Here is a 22050-nt window from a genome sequence, read left to right as displayed (position 1 = left end):
TCGCTACCAGTGGCGCCCTCCAGCACGACACTGCCACACCCCGCACAGGCCGTCCGCTGGACACCAGGGACAAGATGCGTCCTCCGCTAGTGTCGAAGGCTGCACGCGGAGGTGCAACGAGCAGCAGTGCGTCTCACACACGCGGCGGTGCGCCCGCTAATTCGGCCGTCGCTCTGCTGGGACGCCGGGCGCGCCCCCCGCGCCGTCCTCGAGGAACTGGCTGTTGCGGAAGGAAGTGCTTTCGTCAAATGCGGCCGAAAACTAACATTTTGTGTGTTGGGAGAAAAGCCGAACGCGAATTCTGCCGTGCTCCTACGTTACGTGAGTGCCAACGGCCATACCATGATGAATACACCGGTTCTCGTCCGATCACCGAAGTTAAGCATCATTGGGCCCGGTTAGTACTTGGATGGGTGACCGCCTGGGAAACCCGGGTGCTGTTGGCTTCCTTCCTTTTTTTTTTTTTGTTTTATGTCGCTACCCCTACCAGCCCAATTTTCAAACCACCTTTCTGTTGTGACAAAGATGCTTCCTTAAGCCTTTTATACTACTGCAATGGTACGAAAATGCAGTAATTAACTCAGTTTGAGGGAGAATGTGCTAACCAAGTTTGCCAGGAAGCCTTTGAAAACGACAAAACGGTACGAATCGGCAGGTGATTTCTGAAATACGTCACCGCCTATTGTTGTGTAGGAGTGTAGAGTTCCAAACTTGATTTGTAATCACGAATCTGTCCCTTAGTCGTCTCGTCTCGTCTCGTCCCGCAGACGTTTGTCGTGCTTGCGCTGTCATATGGACCACGACCCGAGCGGCAGCGAGCGGCAGTCGAGCAAAGTCGGGACAAGTCGGGACGGGGACAGGGATAGGAATGGTGCGAATGCACTGCAAACTACGCACACACCCGGCGTGGGGCGAGGCGAGGCGAGGCGAGGCGAGGCGAGGCGAGGCGAGGCGAGGCGAGGAAGCCCACATCGCTACCAGTGGCGCCCTCCAGCACGACACTGCCACACCCCGCACAGGCCCTCCGCTGGACACCAGGGACAAGATGCGCCCTCCGCTAGTGTCGAAGGCTGCACGCGCCCTGCGAATGACAGGAGGTGCAACGAGCAGCAGTGCGTCTCACACACGCGGCGGTGCGCCCGCTAATTCGGCCGTCGCTCTGCTGGGACGCCGGGCGCGCCCCCCGCGCCGTCCTCGAGGAACTGGCTGTTGCGGAAGGAAGTGCTTTCGTCAAATGCGGCCGAAAACTAACATTTTGTGTGTTGGGAGAAAAGCCGAACGCGAATTCTGCCGTGCTCCTACGTTACGTGAGTGCCAACGGCCATACCATGATGAATACACCGGTTCTCGTCCGATCACCGAAGTTAAGCATCATTGGGCCCGGTTAGTACTTGGATGGGTGACCACCTGGGAAACCCGGGTGCTGTTGGCTCCCTTCCTTTTTTTTTTTTTTTGTTTTATGTCGCTACCCCTACCAGCCCAATTTTCAAACCACCTTTCTGTTGTGACAAAGATGCTTCCTTAAGCATTTTAAACTACTGCAATGGTACGAAAATGCAGTAATTAACTCAGTTTGAGGGAGAATTTGCTAAGCAAGTTTGCCAAGAAAACTTTGAAAACGACAAAACAGTACGAATCGGCAGGTGATTTCTGAAATCCGTCACCGCCTATTGTTGTGTAGGAGTGTAGAGTTCGAAATTTGATTTGTAATCACGAATTTATTCCTTAGTCGTCTCGTCTCGTCTCGTCTCGTCCCGCAGACGTTTGTCGTGCTTGCGCTGTCATATGGACCACGACCCGAGCGGCAGCGAGCGGCAGTCGAGCAAAGTCGGGACAAGTCGGGACGGGGACAGGGATAGGACTGGTGTGAATGCACTGCAAACTACGCACACACCCGGTGTGTGAGGCGAGGCGAGGCGAGGCGAGGAAGCCCACATCGCTACCAGTGGCGCCCTCCAGCACGACACTGCCACACCCCGCACAGGCCGTCCGCTGGACACCAGGGACAAGATGCGTCCTCCGCTAGTGTCGAAGGCTGCACGCGGAGGTGCAACGAGCAGCAGTGCGTCTCACACACGCGGCGGTGCGCCCGCTAATTCGGCCGTCGCTCTGCTGGGACGCCGGGCGCGCCCCCCGCGCCGTCCTCGAGGAACTGGCTGTTGCGGAAGGAAGTGCTTTCGTCAAATGCGGCCGAAAACTAACATTTTGTGTGTTGGGAGAAAAGCCGAACGCGAATTCTGCCGTGCTCCTACGTTACGTGAGTGCCAACGGCCATACCATGATGAATACACCGGTTCTCGTCCGATCACCGAAGTTAAGCATCATTGGGCCCGGTTAGTACTTGGATGGGTGACCACCTGGGAAACCCGGGTGCTGTTGGCTCCCTTCCTTTTTTTTTTTTTTTGTTTTATGTCGCTACCCCTACCAGCCCAATTTTCAAACCACCTTTCTGTTGTGACAAAGATGCTTCCTTAAGCATTTTAAACTACTGCAATGGTACGAAAATGCAGTAATTAACTCAGTTTGAGGGAGAATTTGCTAAGCAAGTTTGCCAAGAAAACTTTGAAAACGACAAAACAGTACGAATCGGCAGGTGATTTCTGAAATCCGTCACCGCCTATTGTTGTGTAGGAGTGTAGAGTTCGAAATTTGATTTGTAATCACGAATTTATTCCTTAGTCGTCTCGTCTCGTCTCGTCTCGTCCCGCAGACGTTTGTCGTGCTTGCGCTGTCATATGGACCACGACCCGAGCGGCAGCGAGCGGCAGTCGAGCAAAGTCGGGACAAGTCGGGACGGGGACAGGGATAGGACTGGTGTGAATGCACTGCAAACTACGCACACACCCGGTGTGTGAGGCGAGGCGAGGCGAGGCGAGGAAGCCCACATCGCTACCAGTGGCGCCCTCCAGCACGACACTGCCACACCCCGCACAGGCCGTCCGCTGGACACCAGGGACAAGATGCGTCCTCCGCTAGTGTCGAAGGCTGCACGCGGAGGTGCAACGAGCAGCAGTGCGTCTCACACACGCGGCGGTGCGCCCGCTAATTCGGCCGTCGCTCTGCTGGGACGCCGGGCGCGCCCCCCGCGCCGTCCTCGAGGAACTGGCTGTTGCGGAAGGAAGTGCTTTCGTCAAATGCGGCCGAAAACTAACATTTTGTGTGTTGGGAGAAAAGCCGAACGCGAATTCTGCCGTGCTCCTACGTTACGTGAGTGCCAACGGCCATACCATGATGAATACACCGGTTCTCGTCCGATCACCGAAGTTAAGCATCATTGGGCCCGGTTAGTACTTGGATGGGTGACCGCCTGGGAAACCCGGGTGCTGTTGGCTTCCTTCCTTTTTTTTTTTTTGTTTTATGTCGCTACCCCTACCAGCCCAATTTTCAAACCACCTTTCTGTTGTGACAAAGATGCTTCCTTAAGCCTTTTATACTACTGCAATGGTACGAAAATGCAGTAATTAACTCAGTTTGAGGGAGAATGTGCTAACCAAGTTTGCCAGGAAGCCTTTGAAAACGACAAAACGGTACGAATCGGCAGGTGATTTCTGAAATACGTCACCGCCTATTGTTGTGTAGGAGTGTAGAGTTCCAAACTTGATTTGTAATCACGAATCTGTCCCTTAGTCGTCTCGTCTCGTCTCGTCCCGCAGACGTTTGTCGTGCTTGCGCTGTCATATGGACCACGACCCGAGCGGCAGCGAGCGGCAGTCGAGCAAAGTCGGGACAAGTCGGGACGGGGACAGGGATAGGAATGGTGCGAATGCACTGCAAACTACGCACACACCCGGCGTGGGGCGAGGCGAGGCGAGGCGAGGCGAGGCGAGGCGAGGCGAGGCGAGGCGAGGAAGCCCACATCGCTACCAGTGGCGCCCTCCAGCACGACACTGCCACACCCCGCACAGGCCCTCCGCTGGACACCAGGGACAAGATGCGCCCTCCGCTAGTGTCGAAGGCTGCACGCGCCCTGCGAATGACAGGAGGTGCAACGAGCAGCAGTGCGTCTCACACACGCGGCGGTGCGCCCGCTAATTCGGCCGTCGCTCTGCTGGGACGCCGGGCGCGCCCCCCGCGCCGTCCTCGAGGAACTGGCTGTTGCGGAAGGAAGTGCTTTCGTCAAATGCGGCCGAAAACTAACATTTTGTGTGTTGGGAGAAAAGCCGAACGCGAATTCTGCCGTGCTCCTACGTTACGTGAGTGCCAACGGCCATACCATGATGAATACACCGGTTCTCGTCCGATCACCGAAGTTAAGCATCATTGGGCCCGGTTAGTACTTGGATGGGTGACCACCTGGGAAACCCGGGTGCTGTTGGCTCCCTTCCTTTTTTTTTTTTTTTGTTTTATGTCGCTACCCCTACCAGCCCAATTTTCAAACCACCTTTCTGTTGTGACAAAGATGCTTCCTTAAGCATTTTAAACTACTGCAATGGTACGAAAATGCAGTAATTAACTCAGTTTGAGGGAGAATTTGCTAAGCAAGTTTGCCAAGAAAACTTTGAAAACGACAAAACAGTACGAATCGGCAGGTGATTTCTGAAATCCGTCACCGCCTATTGTTGTGTAGGAGTGTAGAGTTCGAAATTTGATTTGTAATCACGAATTTATTCCTTAGTCGTCTCGTCTCGTCTCGTCTCGTCCCGCAGACGTTTGTCGTGCTTGCGCTGTCATATGGACCACGACCCGAGCGGCAGCGAGCGGCAGTCGAGCAAAGTCGGGACAAGTCGGGACGGGGACAGGGATAGGACTGGTGTGAATGCACTGCAAACTACGCACACACCCGGTGTGTGAGGCGAGGCGAGGCGAGGCGAGGAAGCCCACATCGCTACCAGTGGCGCCCTCCAGCACGACACTGCCACACCCCGCACAGGCCGTCCGCTGGACACCAGGGACAAGATGCGTCCTCCGCTAGTGTCGAAGGCTGCACGCGGAGGTGCAACGAGCAGCAGTGCGTCTCACACACGCGGCGGTGCGCCCGCTAATTCGGCCGTCGCTCTGCTGGGACGCCGGGCGCGCCCCCCGCGCCGTCCTCGAGGAACTGGCTGTTGCGGAAGGAAGTGCTTTCGTCAAATGCGGCCGAAAACTAACATTTTGTGTGTTGGGAGAAAAGCCGAACGCGAATTCTGCCGTGCTCCTACGTTACGTGAGTGCCAACGGCCATACCATGATGAATACACCGGTTCTCGTCCGATCACCGAAGTTAAGCATCATTGGGCCCGGTTAGTACTTGGATGGGTGACCACCTGGGAAACCCGGGTGCTGTTGGCTCCCTTCCTTTTTTTTTTTTTTTGTTTTATGTCGCTACCCCTACCAGCCCAATTTTCAAACCACCTTTCTGTTGTGACAAAGATGCTTCCTTAAGCATTTTAAACTACTGCAATGGTACGAAAATGCAGTAATTAACTCAGTTTGAGGGAGAATTTGCTAAGCAAGTTTGCCAAGAAAACTTTGAAAACGACAAAACAGTACGAATCGGCAGGTGATTTCTGAAATCCGTCACCGCCTATTGTTGTGTAGGAGTGTAGAGTTCGAAATTTGATTTGTAATCACGAATTTATTCCTTAGTCGTCTCGTCTCGTCTCGTCTCGTCCCGCAGACGTTTGTCGTGCTTGCGCTGTCATATGGACCACGACCCGAGCGGCAGCGAGCGGCAGTCGAGCAAAGTCGGGACAAGTCGGGACGGGGACAGGGATAGGACTGGTGTGAATGCACTGCAAACTACGCACACACCCGGTGTGTGAGGCGAGGCGAGGCGAGGCGAGGAAGCCCACATCGCTACCAGTGGCGCCCTCCAGCACGACACTGCCACACCCCGCACAGGCCGTCCGCTGGACACCAGGGACAAGATGCGTCCTCCGCTAGTGTCGAAGGCTGCACGCGGAGGTGCAACGAGCAGCAGTGCGTCTCACACACGCGGCGGTGCGCCCGCTAATTCGGCCGTCGCTCTGCTGGGACGCCGGGCGCGCCCCCCGCGCCGTCCTCGAGGAACTGGCTGTTGCGGAAGGAAGTGCTTTCGTCAAATGCGGCCGAAAACTAACATTTTGTGTGTTGGGAGAAAAGCCGAACGCGAATTCTGCCGTGCTCCTACGTTACGTGAGTGCCAACGGCCATACCATGATGAATACACCGGTTCTCGTCCGATCACCGAAGTTAAGCATCATTGGGCCCGGTTAGTACTTGGATGGGTGACCGCCTGGGAAACCCGGGTGCTGTTGGCTTCCTTCCTTTTTTTTTTTTTGTTTTATGTCGCTACCCCTACCAGCCCAATTTTCAAACCACCTTTCTGTTGTGACAAAGATGCTTCCTTAAGCCTTTTATACTACTGCAATGGTACGAAAATGCAGTAATTAACTCAGTTTGAGGGAGAATGTGCTAACCAAGTTTGCCAGGAAGCCTTTGAAAACGACAAAACGGTACGAATCGGCAGGTGATTTCTGAAATACGTCACCGCCTATTGTTGTGTAGGAGTGTAGAGTTCCAAACTTGATTTGTAATCACGAATCTGTCCCTTAGTCGTCTCGTCTCGTCTCGTCCCGCAGACGTTTGTCGTGCTTGCGCTGTCATATGGACCACGACCCGAGCGGCAGCGAGCGGCAGTCGAGCAAAGTCGGGACAAGTCGGGACGGGGACAGGGATAGGAATGGTGCGAATGCACTGCAAACTACGCACACACCCGGCGTGGGGCGAGGCGAGGCGAGGCGAGGCGAGGCGAGGCGAGGCGAGGCGAGGCGAGGAAGCCCACATCGCTACCAGTGGCGCCCTCCAGCACGACACTGCCACACCCCGCACAGGCCCTCCGCTGGACACCAGGGACAAGATGCGCCCTCCGCTAGTGTCGAAGGCTGCACGCGCCCTGCGAATGACAGGAGGTGCAACGAGCAGCAGTGCGTCTCACACACGCGGCGGTGCGCCCGCTAATTCGGCCGTCGCTCTGCTGGGACGCCGGGCGCGCCCCCCGCGCCGTCCTCGAGGAACTGGCTGTTGCGGAAGGAAGTGCTTTCGTCAAATGCGGCCGAAAACTAACATTTTGTGTGTTGGGAGAAAAGCCGAACGCGAATTCTGCCGTGCTCCTACGTTACGTGAGTGCCAACGGCCATACCATGATGAATACACCGGTTCTCGTCCGATCACCGAAGTTAAGCATCATTGGGCCCGGTTAGTACTTGGATGGGTGACCACCTGGGAAACCCGGGTGCTGTTGGCTCCCTTCCTTTTTTTTTTTTTTTGTTTTATGTCGCTACCCCTACCAGCCCAATTTTCAAACCACCTTTCTGTTGTGACAAAGATGCTTCCTTAAGCATTTTAAACTACTGCAATGGTACGAAAATGCAGTAATTAACTCAGTTTGAGGGAGAATTTGCTAAGCAAGTTTGCCAAGAAAACTTTGAAAACGACAAAACAGTACGAATCGGCAGGTGATTTCTGAAATCCGTCACCGCCTATTGTTGTGTAGGAGTGTAGAGTTCGAAATTTGATTTGTAATCACGAATTTATTCCTTAGTCGTCTCGTCTCGTCTCGTCTCGTCCCGCAGACGTTTGTCGTGCTTGCGCTGTCATATGGACCACGACCCGAGCGGCAGCGAGCGGCAGTCGAGCAAAGTCGGGACAAGTCGGGACGGGGACAGGGATAGGACTGGTGTGAATGCACTGCAAACTACGCACACACCCGGTGTGTGAGGCGAGGCGAGGCGAGGCGAGGAAGCCCACATCGCTACCAGTGGCGCCCTCCAGCACGACACTGCCACACCCCGCACAGGCCGTCCGCTGGACACCAGGGACAAGATGCGTCCTCCGCTAGTGTCGAAGGCTGCACGCGGAGGTGCAACGAGCAGCAGTGCGTCTCACACACGCGGCGGTGCGCCCGCTAATTCGGCCGTCGCTCTGCTGGGACGCCGGGCGCGCCCCCCGCGCCGTCCTCGAGGAACTGGCTGTTGCGGAAGGAAGTGCTTTCGTCAAATGCGGCCGAAAACTAACATTTTGTGTGTTGGGAGAAAAGCCGAACGCGAATTCTGCCGTGCTCCTACGTTACGTGAGTGCCAACGGCCATACCATGATGAATACACCGGTTCTCGTCCGATCACCGAAGTTAAGCATCATTGGGCCCGGTTAGTACTTGGATGGGTGACCACCTGGGAAACCCGGGTGCTGTTGGCTCCCTTCCTTTTTTTTTTTTTTTGTTTTATGTCGCTACCCCTACCAGCCCAATTTTCAAACCACCTTTCTGTTGTGACAAAGATGCTTCCTTAAGCATTTTAAACTACTGCAATGGTACGAAAATGCAGTAATTAACTCAGTTTGAGGGAGAATTTGCTAAGCAAGTTTGCCAAGAAAACTTTGAAAACGACAAAACAGTACGAATCGGCAGGTGATTTCTGAAATCCGTCACCGCCTATTGTTGTGTAGGAGTGTAGAGTTCGAAATTTGATTTGTAATCACGAATTTATTCCTTAGTCGTCTCGTCTCGTCTCGTCTCGTCCCGCAGACGTTTGTCGTGCTTGCGCTGTCATATGGACCACGACCCGAGCGGCAGCGAGCGGCAGTCGAGCAAAGTCGGGACAAGTCGGGACGGGGACAGGGATAGGACTGGTGTGAATGCACTGCAAACTACGCACACACCCGGTGTGTGAGGCGAGGCGAGGCGAGGCGAGGAAGCCCACATCGCTACCAGTGGCGCCCTCCAGCACGACACTGCCACACCCCGCACAGGCCGTCCGCTGGACACCAGGGACAAGATGCGTCCTCCGCTAGTGTCGAAGGCTGCACGCGGAGGTGCAACGAGCAGCAGTGCGTCTCACACACGCGGCGGTGCGCCCGCTAATTCGGCCGTCGCTCTGCTGGGACGCCGGGCGCGCCCCCCGCGCCGTCCTCGAGGAACTGGCTGTTGCGGAAGGAAGTGCTTTCGTCAAATGCGGCCGAAAACTAACATTTTGTGTGTTGGGAGAAAAGCCGAACGCGAATTCTGCCGTGCTCCTACGTTACGTGAGTGCCAACGGCCATACCATGATGAATACACCGGTTCTCGTCCGATCACCGAAGTTAAGCATCATTGGGCCCGGTTAGTACTTGGATGGGTGACCGCCTGGGAAACCCGGGTGCTGTTGGCTTCCTTCCTTTTTTTTTTTTTGTTTTATGTCGCTACCCCTACCAGCCCAATTTTCAAACCACCTTTCTGTTGTGACAAAGATGCTTCCTTAAGCCTTTTATACTACTGCAATGGTACGAAAATGCAGTAATTAACTCAGTTTGAGGGAGAATGTGCTAACCAAGTTTGCCAGGAAGCCTTTGAAAACGACAAAACGGTACGAATCGGCAGGTGATTTCTGAAATACGTCACCGCCTATTGTTGTGTAGGAGTGTAGAGTTCCAAACTTGATTTGTAATCACGAATCTGTCCCTTAGTCGTCTCGTCTCGTCTCGTCCCGCAGACGTTTGTCGTGCTTGCGCTGTCATATGGACCACGACCCGAGCGGCAGCGAGCGGCAGTCGAGCAAAGTCGGGACAAGTCGGGACGGGGACAGGGATAGGAATGGTGCGAATGCACTGCAAACTACGCACACACCCGGCGTGGGGCGAGGCGAGGCGAGGCGAGGCGAGGCGAGGCGAGGCGAGGCGAGGCGAGGAAGCCCACATCGCTACCAGTGGCGCCCTCCAGCACGACACTGCCACACCCCGCACAGGCCCTCCGCTGGACACCAGGGACAAGATGCGCCCTCCGCTAGTGTCGAAGGCTGCACGCGCCCTGCGAATGACAGGAGGTGCAACGAGCAGCAGTGCGTCTCACACACGCGGCGGTGCGCCCGCTAATTCGGCCGTCGCTCTGCTGGGACGCCGGGCGCGCCCCCCGCGCCGTCCTCGAGGAACTGGCTGTTGCGGAAGGAAGTGCTTTCGTCAAATGCGGCCGAAAACTAACATTTTGTGTGTTGGGAGAAAAGCCGAACGCGAATTCTGCCGTGCTCCTACGTTACGTGAGTGCCAACGGCCATACCATGATGAATACACCGGTTCTCGTCCGATCACCGAAGTTAAGCATCATTGGGCCCGGTTAGTACTTGGATGGGTGACCACCTGGGAAACCCGGGTGCTGTTGGCTCCCTTCCTTTTTTTTTTTTTTTGTTTTATGTCGCTACCCCTACCAGCCCAATTTTCAAACCACCTTTCTGTTGTGACAAAGATGCTTCCTTAAGCATTTTAAACTACTGCAATGGTACGAAAATGCAGTAATTAACTCAGTTTGAGGGAGAATTTGCTAAGCAAGTTTGCCAAGAAAACTTTGAAAACGACAAAACAGTACGAATCGGCAGGTGATTTCTGAAATCCGTCACCGCCTATTGTTGTGTAGGAGTGTAGAGTTCGAAATTTGATTTGTAATCACGAATTTATTCCTTAGTCGTCTCGTCTCGTCTCGTCTCGTCCCGCAGACGTTTGTCGTGCTTGCGCTGTCATATGGACCACGACCCGAGCGGCAGCGAGCGGCAGTCGAGCAAAGTCGGGACAAGTCGGGACGGGGACAGGGATAGGACTGGTGTGAATGCACTGCAAACTACGCACACACCCGGTGTGTGAGGCGAGGCGAGGCGAGGCGAGGAAGCCCACATCGCTACCAGTGGCGCCCTCCAGCACGACACTGCCACACCCCGCACAGGCCGTCCGCTGGACACCAGGGACAAGATGCGTCCTCCGCTAGTGTCGAAGGCTGCACGCGGAGGTGCAACGAGCAGCAGTGCGTCTCACACACGCGGCGGTGCGCCCGCTAATTCGGCCGTCGCTCTGCTGGGACGCCGGGCGCGCCCCCCGCGCCGTCCTCGAGGAACTGGCTGTTGCGGAAGGAAGTGCTTTCGTCAAATGCGGCCGAAAACTAACATTTTGTGTGTTGGGAGAAAAGCCGAACGCGAATTCTGCCGTGCTCCTACGTTACGTGAGTGCCAACGGCCATACCATGATGAATACACCGGTTCTCGTCCGATCACCGAAGTTAAGCATCATTGGGCCCGGTTAGTACTTGGATGGGTGACCACCTGGGAAACCCGGGTGCTGTTGGCTCCCTTCCTTTTTTTTTTTTTTTGTTTTATGTCGCTACCCCTACCAGCCCAATTTTCAAACCACCTTTCTGTTGTGACAAAGATGCTTCCTTAAGCATTTTAAACTACTGCAATGGTACGAAAATGCAGTAATTAACTCAGTTTGAGGGAGAATTTGCTAAGCAAGTTTGCCAAGAAAACTTTGAAAACGACAAAACAGTACGAATCGGCAGGTGATTTCTGAAATCCGTCACCGCCTATTGTTGTGTAGGAGTGTAGAGTTCGAAATTTGATTTGTAATCACGAATTTATTCCTTAGTCGTCTCGTCTCGTCTCGTCTCGTCCCGCAGACGTTTGTCGTGCTTGCGCTGTCATATGGACCACGACCCGAGCGGCAGCGAGCGGCAGTCGAGCAAAGTCGGGACAAGTCGGGACGGGGACAGGGATAGGACTGGTGTGAATGCACTGCAAACTACGCACACACCCGGTGTGTGAGGCGAGGCGAGGCGAGGCGAGGAAGCCCACATCGCTACCAGTGGCGCCCTCCAGCACGACACTGCCACACCCCGCACAGGCCGTCCGCTGGACACCAGGGACAAGATGCGTCCTCCGCTAGTGTCGAAGGCTGCACGCGGAGGTGCAACGAGCAGCAGTGCGTCTCACACACGCGGCGGTGCGCCCGCTAATTCGGCCGTCGCTCTGCTGGGACGCCGGGCGCGCCCCCCGCGCCGTCCTCGAGGAACTGGCTGTTGCGGAAGGAAGTGCTTTCGTCAAATGCGGCCGAAAACTAACATTTTGTGTGTTGGGAGAAAAGCCGAACGCGAATTCTGCCGTGCTCCTACGTTACGTGAGTGCCAACGGCCATACCATGATGAATACACCGGTTCTCGTCCGATCACCGAAGTTAAGCATCATTGGGCCCGGTTAGTACTTGGATGGGTGACCGCCTGGGAAACCCGGGTGCTGTTGGCTTCCTTCCTTTTTTTTTTTTTGTTTTATGTCGCTACCCCTACCAGCCCAATTTTCAAACCACCTTTCTGTTGTGACAAAGATGCTTCCTTAAGCCTTTTATACTACTGCAATGGTACGAAAATGCAGTAATTAACTCAGTTTGAGGGAGAATGTGCTAACCAAGTTTGCCAGGAAGCCTTTGAAAACGACAAAACGGTACGAATCGGCAGGTGATTTCTGAAATACGTCACCGCCTATTGTTGTGTAGGAGTGTAGAGTTCCAAACTTGATTTGTAATCACGAATCTGTCCCTTAGTCGTCTCGTCTCGTCTCGTCCCGCAGACGTTTGTCGTGCTTGCGCTGTCATATGGACCACGACCCGAGCGGCAGCGAGCGGCAGTCGAGCAAAGTCGGGACAAGTCGGGACGGGGACAGGGATAGGAATGGTGCGAATGCACTGCAAACTACGCACACACCCGGCGTGGGGCGAGGCGAGGCGAGGCGAGGCGAGGCGAGGCGAGGCGAGGCGAGGCGAGGAAGCCCACATCGCTACCAGTGGCGCCCTCCAGCACGACACTGCCACACCCCGCACAGGCCCTCCGCTGGACACCAGGGACAAGATGCGCCCTCCGCTAGTGTCGAAGGCTGCACGCGCCCTGCGAATGACAGGAGGTGCAACGAGCAGCAGTGCGTCTCACACACGCGGCGGTGCGCCCGCTAATTCGGCCGTCGCTCTGCTGGGACGCCGGGCGCGCCCCCCGCGCCGTCCTCGAGGAACTGGCTGTTGCGGAAGGAAGTGCTTTCGTCAAATGCGGCCGAAAACTAACATTTTGTGTGTTGGGAGAAAAGCCGAACGCGAATTCTGCCGTGCTCCTACGTTACGTGAGTGCCAACGGCCATACCATGATGAATACACCGGTTCTCGTCCGATCACCGAAGTTAAGCATCATTGGGCCCGGTTAGTACTTGGATGGGTGACCACCTGGGAAACCCGGGTGCTGTTGGCTCCCTTCCTTTTTTTTTTTTTTTGTTTTATGTCGCTACCCCTACCAGCCCAATTTTCAAACCACCTTTCTGTTGTGACAAAGATGCTTCCTTAAGCATTTTAAACTACTGCAATGGTACGAAAATGCAGTAATTAACTCAGTTTGAGGGAGAATTTGCTAAGCAAGTTTGCCAAGAAAACTTTGAAAACGACAAAACAGTACGAATCGGCAGGTGATTTCTGAAATCCGTCACCGCCTATTGTTGTGTAGGAGTGTAGAGTTCGAAATTTGATTTGTAATCACGAATTTATTCCTTAGTCGTCTCGTCTCGTCTCGTCTCGTCCCGCAGACGTTTGTCGTGCTTGCGCTGTCATATGGACCACGACCCGAGCGGCAGCGAGCGGCAGTCGAGCAAAGTCGGGACAAGTCGGGACGGGGACAGGGATAGGACTGGTGTGAATGCACTGCAAACTACGCACACACCCGGTGTGTGAGGCGAGGCGAGGCGAGGCGAGGAAGCCCACATCGCTACCAGTGGCGCCCTCCAGCACGACACTGCCACACCCCGCACAGGCCGTCCGCTGGACACCAGGGACAAGATGCGTCCTCCGCTAGTGTCGAAGGCTGCACGCGGAGGTGCAACGAGCAGCAGTGCGTCTCACACACGCGGCGGTGCGCCCGCTAATTCGGCCGTCGCTCTGCTGGGACGCCGGGCGCGCCCCCCGCGCCGTCCTCGAGGAACTGGCTGTTGCGGAAGGAAGTGCTTTCGTCAAATGCGGCCGAAAACTAACATTTTGTGTGTTGGGAGAAAAGCCGAACGCGAATTCTGCCGTGCTCCTACGTTACGTGAGTGCCAACGGCCATACCATGATGAATACACCGGTTCTCGTCCGATCACCGAAGTTAAGCATCATTGGGCCCGGTTAGTACTTGGATGGGTGACCGCCTGGGAAACCCGGGTGCTGTTGGCTTCCTTCCTTTTTTTTTTTTTGTTTTATGTCGCTACCCCTACCAGCCCAATTTTCAAACCACCTTTCTGTTGTGACAAAGATGCTTCCTTAAGCCTTTTATACTACTGCAATGGTACGAAAATGCAGTAATTAACTCAGTTTGAGGGAGAATGTGCTAACCAAGTTTGCCAGGAAGCCTTTGAAAACGACAAAACGGTACGAATCGGCAGGTGATTTCTGAAATACGTCACCGCCTATTGTTGTGTAGGAGTGTAGAGTTCCAAACTTGATTTGTAATCACGAATCTGTCCCTTAGTCGTCTCGTCTCGTCTCGTCCCGCAGACGTTTGTCGTGCTTGCGCTGTCATATGGACCACGACCCGAGCGGCAGCGAGCGGCAGTCGAGCAAAGTCGGGACAAGTCGGGACGGGGACAGGGATAGGACTGGTGTGAATGCACTGCAAACTACGCACACACCCGGTGTGTGAGGCGAGGCGAGGCGAGGCGAGGAAGCCCACATCGCTACCAGTGGCGCCCTCCAGCACGACACTGCCACACCCCGCACAGGCCGTCCGCTGGACACCAGGGACAAGATGCGTCCTCCGCTAGTGTCGAAGGCTGCACGCGGAGGTGCAACGAGCAGCAGTGCGTCTCACACACGCGGCGGTGCGCCCGCTAATTCGGCCGTCGCTCTGCTGGGACGCCGGGCGCGCCCCCCGCGCCGTCCTCGAGGAACTGGCTGTTGCGGAAGGAAGTGCTTTCGTCAAATGCGGCCGAAAACTAACATTTTGTGTGTTGGGAGAAAAGCCGAACGCGAATTCTGCCGTGCTCCTACGTTACGTGAGTGCCAACGGCCATACCATGATGAATACACCGGTTCTCGTCCGATCACCGAAGTTAAGCATCATTGGGCCCGGTTAGTACTTGGATGGGTGACCACCTGGGAAACCCGGGTGCTGTTGGCTCCCTTCCTTTTTTTTTTTTTTTGTTTTATGTCGCTACCCCTACCAGCCCAATTTTCAAACCACCTTTCTGTTGTGACAAAGATGCTTCCTTAAGCATTTTAAACTACTGCAATGGTACGAAAATGCAGTAATTAACTCAGTTTGAGGGAGAATTTGCTAAGCAAGTTTGCCAAGAAAACTTTGAAAACGACAAAACAGTACGAATCGGCAGGTGATTTCTGAAATCCGTCACCGCCTATTGTTGTGTAGGAGTGTAGAGTTCGAAATTTGATTTGTAATCACGAATTTATTCCTTAGTCGTCTCGTCTCGTCTCGTCTCGTCCCGCAGACGTTTGTCGTGCTTGCGCTGTCATATGGACCACGACCCGAGCGGCAGCGAGCGGCAGTCGAGCAAAGTCGGGACAAGTCGGGACGGGGACAGGGATAGGACTGGTGTGAATGCACTGCAAACTACGCACACACCCGGTGTGTGAGGCGAGGCGAGGCGAGGCGAGGAAGCCCACATCGCTACCAGTGGCGCCCTCCAGCACGACACTGCCACACCCCGCACAGGCCGTCCGCTGGACACCAGGGACAAGATGCGTCCTCCGCTAGTGTCGAAGGCTGCACGCGGAGGTGCAACGAGCAGCAGTGCGTCTCACACACGCGGCGGTGCGCCCGCTAATTCGGCCGTCGCTCTGCTGGGACGCCGGGCGCGCCCCCCGCGCCGTCCTCGAGGAACTGGCTGTTGCGGAAGGAAGTGCTTTCGTCAAATGCGGCCGAAAACTAACATTTTGTGTGTTGGGAGAAAAGCCGAACGCGAATTCTGCCGTGCTCCTACGTTACGTGAGTGCCAACGGCCATACCATGATGAATACACCGGTTCTCGTCCGATCACCGAAGTTAAGCATCATTGGGCCCGGTTAGTACTTGGATGGGTGACCGCCTGGGAAACCCGGGTGCTGTTGGCTTCCTTCCTTTTTTTTTTTTTTGTTTTATGTCGCTACCCCTACCAGCCCAATTTTCAAACCACCTTTCTGTTGTGACAAAGATGCTTCCTTAAGCCTTTTATACTACTGCAATGGTACGAAAATGCAGTAATTAACTCAGTTTGAGGGAGAATGTGCTAACCAAGTTTGCCAGGAAGCCTTTGAAAACGACAAAACGGTACGAATCGGCAGGTGATTTCTGAAATACGTCACCGCCTATTGTTGTGTAGGAGTGTAGAGTTCCAAACTTGATTTGTAATCACGAATCTGTCCCTTAGTCGTCTCGTCTCGTCTCGTCCCGCAGACGTTTGTCGTGCTTGCGCTGTCATATGGACCACGACCCGAGCGGCAGCGAGCGGCAGTCGAGCAAAGTCGGGACAAGTCGGGACGGGGACAGGGATAGGAATGGTGCGAATGCACTGCAAACTACGCACACACCCGGCGTGGGGCGAGGCGAGGCGAGGCGAGGCGAGGCGAGGCGAGGCGAGGCGAGGCGAGGAAGCCCACATCGCTACCAGTGGCGCCCTCCAGCACGACACTGCCACACCCCGCACAGGCCCTCCGCTGGACACCAGGGACAAGATGCGCCCTCCGCTAGTGTCGAAGGCTGCACGCGCCCTGCGAATGACAGGAGGTGCAACGAGCAGCAGTGCGTCTCACACACGCGGCGGTGCGCCCGCTAATTCGGCCGTCGCTCTGCTGGGACGCCGGGCGCGCCCCCCGCGCCGTCCTCGAGGAACTGGCTGTTGCGGAAGGAAGTGCTTTCGTCAAATGCGGCCGAAAACTAACATTTTGTGTGTTGGGAGAAAAGCCGAACGCGAATTCTGCCGTGCTCCTACGTTACGTGAGTGCCAACGGCCATACCATGATGAATACACCGGTTCTCGTCCGATCACCGAAGTTAAGCATCATTGGGCCCGGTTAGTACTTGGATGGGTGACCACCTGGGAAACCCGGGTGCTGTTGGCTCCCTTCCTTTTTTTTTTTTTTTTTGTTTTATGTCGCTACCCCTACCAGCCCAATTTTCAAACCACCTTTCTGTTGTGACAAAGATGCTTCCTTAAGCATTTTAAACTACTGCAATGGTACGAAAATGCAGTAATTAACTCAGTTTGAGGGAGAATTTGCTAAGCAAGTTTGCCAAGAAAACTTTGAAAACGACAAAACAGTACGAATCGGCAGGTGATTTCTGAAATCCGTCACCGCCTATTGTTGTGTAGGAGTGTAGAGTTCGAAATTTGATTTGTAATCACGAATTTATTCCTTAGTCGTCTCGTCTCGTCTCGTCTCGTCCCGCAGACGTTTGTCGTGCTTGCGCTGTCATATGGACCACGACCCGAGCGGCAGCGAGCGGCAGTCGAGCAAAGTCGGGACAAGTCGGGACGGGGACAGGGATAGGACTGGTGTGAATGCACTGCAAACTACGCACACACCCGGTGTGTGAGGCGAGGCGAGGCGAGGCGAGGAAGCCCACATCGCTACCAGTGGCGCCCTCCAGCACGACACTGCCACACCCCGCACAGGCCGTCCGCTGGACACCAGGGACAAGATGCGTCCTCCGCTAGTGTCGAAGGCTGCACGCGGAGGTGCAACGAGCAGCAGTGCGTCTCACACACGCGGCGGTGCGCCCGCTAATTCGGCCGTCGCTCTGCTGGGACGCCGGGCGCGCCCCCCGCGCCGTCCTCGAGGAACTGGCTGTTGCGGAAGGAAGTGCTTTCGTCAAATGCGGCCGAAAACTAACATTTTGTGTGTTGGGAGAAAAGCCGAACGCGAATTCTGCCGTGCTCCTACGTTACGTGAGTGCCAACGGCCATACCATGATGAATACACCGGTTCTCGTCCGATCACCGAAGTTAAGCATCATTGGGCCCGGTTAGTACTTGGATGGGTGACCGCCTGGGAAACCCGGGTGCTGTTGGCTTCCTTCCTTTTTTTTTTTTTTGTTTTATGTCGCTACCCCTACCAGCCCAATTTTCAAACCACCTTTCTGTTGTGACAAAGATGCTTCCTTAAGCCTTTTATACTACTGCAATGGTACGAAAATGCAGTAATTAACTCAGTTTGAGGGAGAATGTGCTAACCAAGTTTGCCAGGAAGCCTTTGAAAACGACAAAACGGTACGAATCGGCAGGTGATTTCTGAAATACGTCACCGCCTATTGTTGTGTAGGAGTGTAGAGTTCCAAACTTGATTTGTAATCACGAATCTGTCCCTTAGTCGTCTCGTCTCGTCTCGTCCCGCAGACGTTTGTCGTGCTTGCGCTGTCATATGGACCACGACCCGAGCGGCAGCGAGCGGCAGTCGAGCAAAGTCGGGACAAGTCGGGACGGGGACAGGGATAGGAATGGTGTGAATGCACTGCAAACTACGCACACACCCGGTGTGTGAGGCGAGGCGAGGCGAGGCGAGGCGAGGCGAGGCGAGGAAGCCCACATCGCTACCAGTGGCGCCCTCCAGCACGACACTGCCACACCCCGCACAGGCCGTCCGCTGGACACCAGGGACAAGATGCGTCCTCCGCTAGTGTCGAAGGCTGCACGCGGAGGTGCAACGAGCAGCAGTGCGTCTCACACACGCGGCGGTGCGCCCGCTAATTCGGCCGTCGCTCTGCTGGGACGCCGGGCGCGCCCCCCGCGCCGTCCTCGAGGAACTGGCTGTTGCGGAAGGAAGTGCTTTCGTCAAATGCGGCCGAAAACTAACATTTTGTGTGTTGGGAGAAAAGCCGAACGCGAATTCTGCCGTGCTCCTACGTTACGTGAGTGCCAACGGCCATACCATGATGAATACACCGGTTCTCGTCCGATCACCGAAGTTAAGCATCATTGGGCCCGGTTAGTACTTGGATGGGTGACCGCCTGGGAAACCCGGGTGCTGTTGGCTTCCTTCCTTTTTTTTTTTTGTTTTATGTCGCTACCCCTACCAGCCCAATTTTCAAACCACCTTTCTGTTGTGACAAAGATGCTTCCTTAAGCCTTTTATACTACTGCAATGGTACGAAAATGCAGTAATTAACTCAGTTTGAGGGAGAATGTGCTAACCAAGTTTGCCAGGAAGCCTTTGAAAACGACAAAACGGTACGAATCGGCAGGTGATTTCTGAAATACGTCACCGCCTATTGTTGTGTAGGAGTGTAGAGTTCCAAACTTGATTTGTAATCACGAATCTGTCCCTTAGTCGTCTCGTCTCGTCTCGTCCCGCAGACGTTTGTCGTGCTTGCGCTGTCATATGGACCACGACCCGAGCGGCAGCGAGCGGCAGTCGAGCAAAGTCGGGACAAGTCGGGACGGGGACAGGGATAGGAATGGTGTGAATGCACTGCAAACTACGCACACACCCGGTGTGTGAGGCGAGGCGAGGCGAGGCGAGGCGAGGCGAGGCGAGGAAGCCCACATCGCTACCAGTGGCGCCCTCCAGCACGACACTGCCACACCCCGCACAGGCCGTCCGCTGGACACCAGGGACAAGATGCGTCCTCCGCTAGTGTCGAAGGCTGCACGCGGAGGTGCAACGAGCAGCAGTGCGTCTCACACACGCGGCGGTGCGCCCGCTAATTCGGCCGTCGCTCTGCTGGGACGCCGGGCGCGCCCCCCGCGCCGTCCTCGAGGAACTGGCTGTTGCGGAAGGAAGTGCTTTCGTCAAATGCGGCCGAAAACTAACATTTTGTGTGTTGGGAGAAAAGCCGAACGCGAATTCTGCCGTGCTCCTACGTTACGTGAGTGCCAACGGCCATACCATGATGAATACACCGGTTCTCGTCCGATCACCGAAGTTAAGCATCATTGGGCCCGGTTAGTACTTGGATGGGTGACCGCCTGGGAAACCCGGGTGCTGTTGGCTTCCTTCCTTTTTTTTTTTTGTTTTATGTCGCTACCCCTACCAGCCCAATTTTCAAACCACCTTTCTGTTGTGACAAAGATGCTTCCTTAAGCCTTTTATACTACTGCAATGGTACGAAAATGCAGTAATTAACTCAGTTTGAGGGAGAATGTGCTAACCAAGTTTGCCAGGAAGCCTTTGAAAACGACAAAACGGTACGAATCGGCAGGTGATTTCTGAAATACGTCACCGCCTATTGTTGTGTAGGAGTGTAGAGTTCCAAACTTGATTTGTAATCACGAATCTGTCCCTTAGTCGTCTCGTCTCGTCTCGTCCCGCAGACGTTTGTCGTGCTTGCGCTGTCATATGGACCACGACCCGAGCGGCAGCGAGCGGCAGTCGAGCAAAGTCGGGACAAGTCGGGACGGGGACAGGGATAGGAATGGTGTGAATGCACTGCAAACTACGCACACACCCGGTGTGTGAGGCGAGGCGAGGCGAGGCGAGGCGAGGCGAGGCGAGGAAGCCCACATCGCTACCAGTGGCGCCCTCCAGCACGACACTGCCACACCCCGCACAGGCCGTCCGCTGGACACCAGGGACAAGATGCGTCCTCCGCTAGTGTCGAAGGCTGCACGCGGAGGTGCAACGAGCAGCAGTGCGTCTCACACACGCGGCGGTGCGCCCGCTAATTCGGCCGTCGCTCTGCTGGGACGCCGGGCGCGCCCCCCGCGCCGTCCTCGAGGAACTGGCTGTTGCGGAAGGAAGTGCTTTCGTCAAATGCGGCCGAAAACTAACATTTTGTGTGTTGGGAGAAAAGCCGAACGCGAATTCTGCCGTGCTCCTACGTTACGTGAGTGCCAACGGCCATACCATGATGAATACACCGGTTCTCGTCCGATCACCGAAGTTAAGCATCATTGGGCCCGGTTAGTACTTGGATGGGTGACCGCCTGGGAAACCCGGGTGCTGTTGGCTTCCTTCCTTTTTTTTTTTTTGTTTTATGTCGCTACCCCTACCAGCCCAATTTTCAAACCACCTTTCTGTTGTGACAAAGATGCTTCCTTAAGCCTTTTATACTACTGCAATGGTACGAAAATGCAGTAATTAACTCAGTTTGAGGGAGAATGTGCTAACCAAGTTTGCCAGGAAGCCTTTGAAAACGACAAAACGGTACGAATCGGCAGGTGATTTCTGAAATACGTCACCGCCTATTGTTGTGTAGGAGTGTAGAGTTCCAAACTTGATTTGTAATCACGAATCTGTCCCTTAGTCGTCTCGTCTCGTCTCGTCCCGCAGACGTTTGTCGTGCTTGCGCTGTCATATGGACCACGACCCGAGCGGCAGCGAGCGGCAGTCGAGCAAAGTCGGGACAAGTCGGGACGGGGACAGGGATAGGAATGGTGTGAATGCACTGCAAACTACGCACACACCCGGTGTGTGAGGCGAGGCGAGGCGAGGCGAGGCGAGGCGAGGCGAGGAAGCCCACATCGCTACCAGTGGCGCCCTCCAGCACGACACTGCCACACCCCGCACAGGCCGTCCGCTGGACACCAGGGACAAGATGCGTCCTCCGCTAGTGTCGAAGGCTGCACGCGGAGGTGCAACGAGCAGCAGTGCGTCTCACACACGCGGCGGTGCGCCCGCTAATTCGGCCGTCGCTCTGCTGGGACGCCGGGCGCGCCCCCCGCGCCGTCCTCGAGGAACTGGCTGTTGCGGAAGGAAGTGCTTTCGTCAAATGCGGCCGAAAACTAACATTTTGTGTGTTGGGAGAAAAGCCGAACGCGAATTCTGCCGTGCTCCTACGTTACGTGAGTGCCAACGGCCATACCATGATGAATACACCGGTTCTCGTCCGATCACCGAAGTTAAGCATCATTGGGCCCGGTTAGTACTTGGATGGGTGACCGCCTGGGAAACCCGGGTGCTGTTGGCTTCCTTCCTTTTTTTTTTTTGTTTTATGTCGCTACCCCTACCAGCCCAATTTTCAAACCACCTTTCTGTTGTGACAAAGATGCTTCCTTAAGCCTTTTATACTACTGCAATGGTACGAAAATGCAGTAATTAACTCAGTTTGAGGGAGAATGTGCTAACCAAGTTTGCCAGGAAGCCTTTGAAAACGACAAAACGGTACGAATCGGCAGGTGATTTCTGAAATACGTCACCGCCTATTGTTGTGTAGGAGTGTAGAGTTCCAAACTTGATTTGTAATCACGAATCTGTCCCTTAGTCGTCTCGTCTCGTCTCGTCCCGCAGACGTTTGTCGTGCTTGCGCTGTCATATGGACCACGACCCGAGCGGCAGCGAGCGGCAGTCGAGCAAAGTCGGGACAAGTCGGGACGGGGACAGGGATAGGAATGGTGTGAATGCACTGCAAACTACGCACACACCCGGTGT

General features: G+C 55.1%; 23 non-coding genes across 23 annotated transcripts; all 23 read left to right on the top strand.

Annotated features, from left to right (window-relative positions):
- Positions 1 to 327: 327 nt before the first annotated feature.
- On the top strand, positions 328 to 446 carry LOC126214247 (5S ribosomal RNA). Its single transcript, XR_007541724.1, has one exon. It is a non-coding gene; the product is annotated as a 5S ribosomal RNA (ribosomal RNA).
- An 867-nt stretch (positions 447 to 1313) lies between these two features.
- On the top strand, positions 1314 to 1432 carry LOC126214587 (5S ribosomal RNA). Its single transcript, XR_007542032.1, has one exon. It is a non-coding gene; the product is annotated as a 5S ribosomal RNA (ribosomal RNA).
- Positions 1433 to 2263: 831 nt separating this feature from the next.
- LOC126214575 (5S ribosomal RNA) lies at positions 2264 to 2382 on the top strand. Its single transcript, XR_007542021.1, has one exon. It is a non-coding gene; the product is annotated as a 5S ribosomal RNA (ribosomal RNA).
- An 831-nt stretch (positions 2383 to 3213) lies between these two features.
- Positions 3214 to 3332, top strand: LOC126214246 (5S ribosomal RNA). Its single transcript, XR_007541723.1, has one exon. It is a non-coding gene; the product is annotated as a 5S ribosomal RNA (ribosomal RNA).
- Positions 3333 to 4199: 867 nt separating this feature from the next.
- On the top strand, positions 4200 to 4318 carry LOC126214562 (5S ribosomal RNA). The gene has a single exon (XR_007542009.1). It is a non-coding gene; the product is annotated as a 5S ribosomal RNA (ribosomal RNA).
- Positions 4319 to 5149: 831 nt separating this feature from the next.
- Positions 5150 to 5268, top strand: LOC126214550 (5S ribosomal RNA). The gene has a single exon (XR_007541998.1). It is a non-coding gene; the product is annotated as a 5S ribosomal RNA (ribosomal RNA).
- An 831-nt stretch (positions 5269 to 6099) lies between these two features.
- LOC126214245 (5S ribosomal RNA) lies at positions 6100 to 6218 on the top strand. Its single transcript, XR_007541722.1, has one exon. It is a non-coding gene; the product is annotated as a 5S ribosomal RNA (ribosomal RNA).
- An 867-nt stretch (positions 6219 to 7085) lies between these two features.
- LOC126214538 (5S ribosomal RNA) lies at positions 7086 to 7204 on the top strand. Its single transcript, XR_007541987.1, has one exon. It is a non-coding gene; the product is annotated as a 5S ribosomal RNA (ribosomal RNA).
- An 831-nt stretch (positions 7205 to 8035) lies between these two features.
- On the top strand, positions 8036 to 8154 carry LOC126214526 (5S ribosomal RNA). Its single transcript, XR_007541976.1, has one exon. It is a non-coding gene; the product is annotated as a 5S ribosomal RNA (ribosomal RNA).
- Positions 8155 to 8985: 831 nt separating this feature from the next.
- LOC126214243 (5S ribosomal RNA) lies at positions 8986 to 9104 on the top strand. The gene has a single exon (XR_007541720.1). It is a non-coding gene; the product is annotated as a 5S ribosomal RNA (ribosomal RNA).
- Positions 9105 to 9971: 867 nt separating this feature from the next.
- LOC126214513 (5S ribosomal RNA) lies at positions 9972 to 10090 on the top strand. Its single transcript, XR_007541965.1, has one exon. It is a non-coding gene; the product is annotated as a 5S ribosomal RNA (ribosomal RNA).
- Positions 10091 to 10921: 831 nt separating this feature from the next.
- On the top strand, positions 10922 to 11040 carry LOC126214501 (5S ribosomal RNA). Its single transcript, XR_007541954.1, has one exon. It is a non-coding gene; the product is annotated as a 5S ribosomal RNA (ribosomal RNA).
- Positions 11041 to 11871: 831 nt separating this feature from the next.
- On the top strand, positions 11872 to 11990 carry LOC126214242 (5S ribosomal RNA). Its single transcript, XR_007541719.1, has one exon. It is a non-coding gene; the product is annotated as a 5S ribosomal RNA (ribosomal RNA).
- Positions 11991 to 12857: 867 nt separating this feature from the next.
- Positions 12858 to 12976, top strand: LOC126214489 (5S ribosomal RNA). The gene has a single exon (XR_007541943.1). It is a non-coding gene; the product is annotated as a 5S ribosomal RNA (ribosomal RNA).
- An 831-nt stretch (positions 12977 to 13807) lies between these two features.
- On the top strand, positions 13808 to 13926 carry LOC126214241 (5S ribosomal RNA). Its single transcript, XR_007541718.1, has one exon. It is a non-coding gene; the product is annotated as a 5S ribosomal RNA (ribosomal RNA).
- Positions 13927 to 14750: 824 nt separating this feature from the next.
- LOC126214477 (5S ribosomal RNA) lies at positions 14751 to 14869 on the top strand. Its single transcript, XR_007541932.1, has one exon. It is a non-coding gene; the product is annotated as a 5S ribosomal RNA (ribosomal RNA).
- Positions 14870 to 15700: 831 nt separating this feature from the next.
- LOC126214240 (5S ribosomal RNA) lies at positions 15701 to 15819 on the top strand. The gene has a single exon (XR_007541717.1). It is a non-coding gene; the product is annotated as a 5S ribosomal RNA (ribosomal RNA).
- An 868-nt stretch (positions 15820 to 16687) lies between these two features.
- On the top strand, positions 16688 to 16806 carry LOC126214465 (5S ribosomal RNA). Its single transcript, XR_007541921.1, has one exon. It is a non-coding gene; the product is annotated as a 5S ribosomal RNA (ribosomal RNA).
- Positions 16807 to 17639: 833 nt separating this feature from the next.
- LOC126214239 (5S ribosomal RNA) lies at positions 17640 to 17758 on the top strand. Its single transcript, XR_007541716.1, has one exon. It is a non-coding gene; the product is annotated as a 5S ribosomal RNA (ribosomal RNA).
- Positions 17759 to 18598: 840 nt separating this feature from the next.
- On the top strand, positions 18599 to 18717 carry LOC126214237 (5S ribosomal RNA). The gene has a single exon (XR_007541715.1). It is a non-coding gene; the product is annotated as a 5S ribosomal RNA (ribosomal RNA).
- An 838-nt stretch (positions 18718 to 19555) lies between these two features.
- On the top strand, positions 19556 to 19674 carry LOC126214236 (5S ribosomal RNA). The gene has a single exon (XR_007541714.1). It is a non-coding gene; the product is annotated as a 5S ribosomal RNA (ribosomal RNA).
- Positions 19675 to 20512: 838 nt separating this feature from the next.
- Positions 20513 to 20631, top strand: LOC126214235 (5S ribosomal RNA). Its single transcript, XR_007541713.1, has one exon. It is a non-coding gene; the product is annotated as a 5S ribosomal RNA (ribosomal RNA).
- An 839-nt stretch (positions 20632 to 21470) lies between these two features.
- LOC126214234 (5S ribosomal RNA) lies at positions 21471 to 21589 on the top strand. Its single transcript, XR_007541712.1, has one exon. It is a non-coding gene; the product is annotated as a 5S ribosomal RNA (ribosomal RNA).
- Positions 21590 to 22050: the final 461 nt, after the last annotated feature.

Source organism: Schistocerca nitens, chromosome 11, assembly GCF_023898315.1.
Source record: "Schistocerca nitens isolate TAMUIC-IGC-003100 chromosome 11, iqSchNite1.1, whole genome shotgun sequence".
Lineage (NCBI taxonomy): Eukaryota > Metazoa > Arthropoda > Insecta > Orthoptera > Acrididae > Schistocerca > Schistocerca nitens.
Note: the sequence above shows the minus strand (reverse complement) of the source record. Positions and strands in the feature narration are given on the sequence as shown.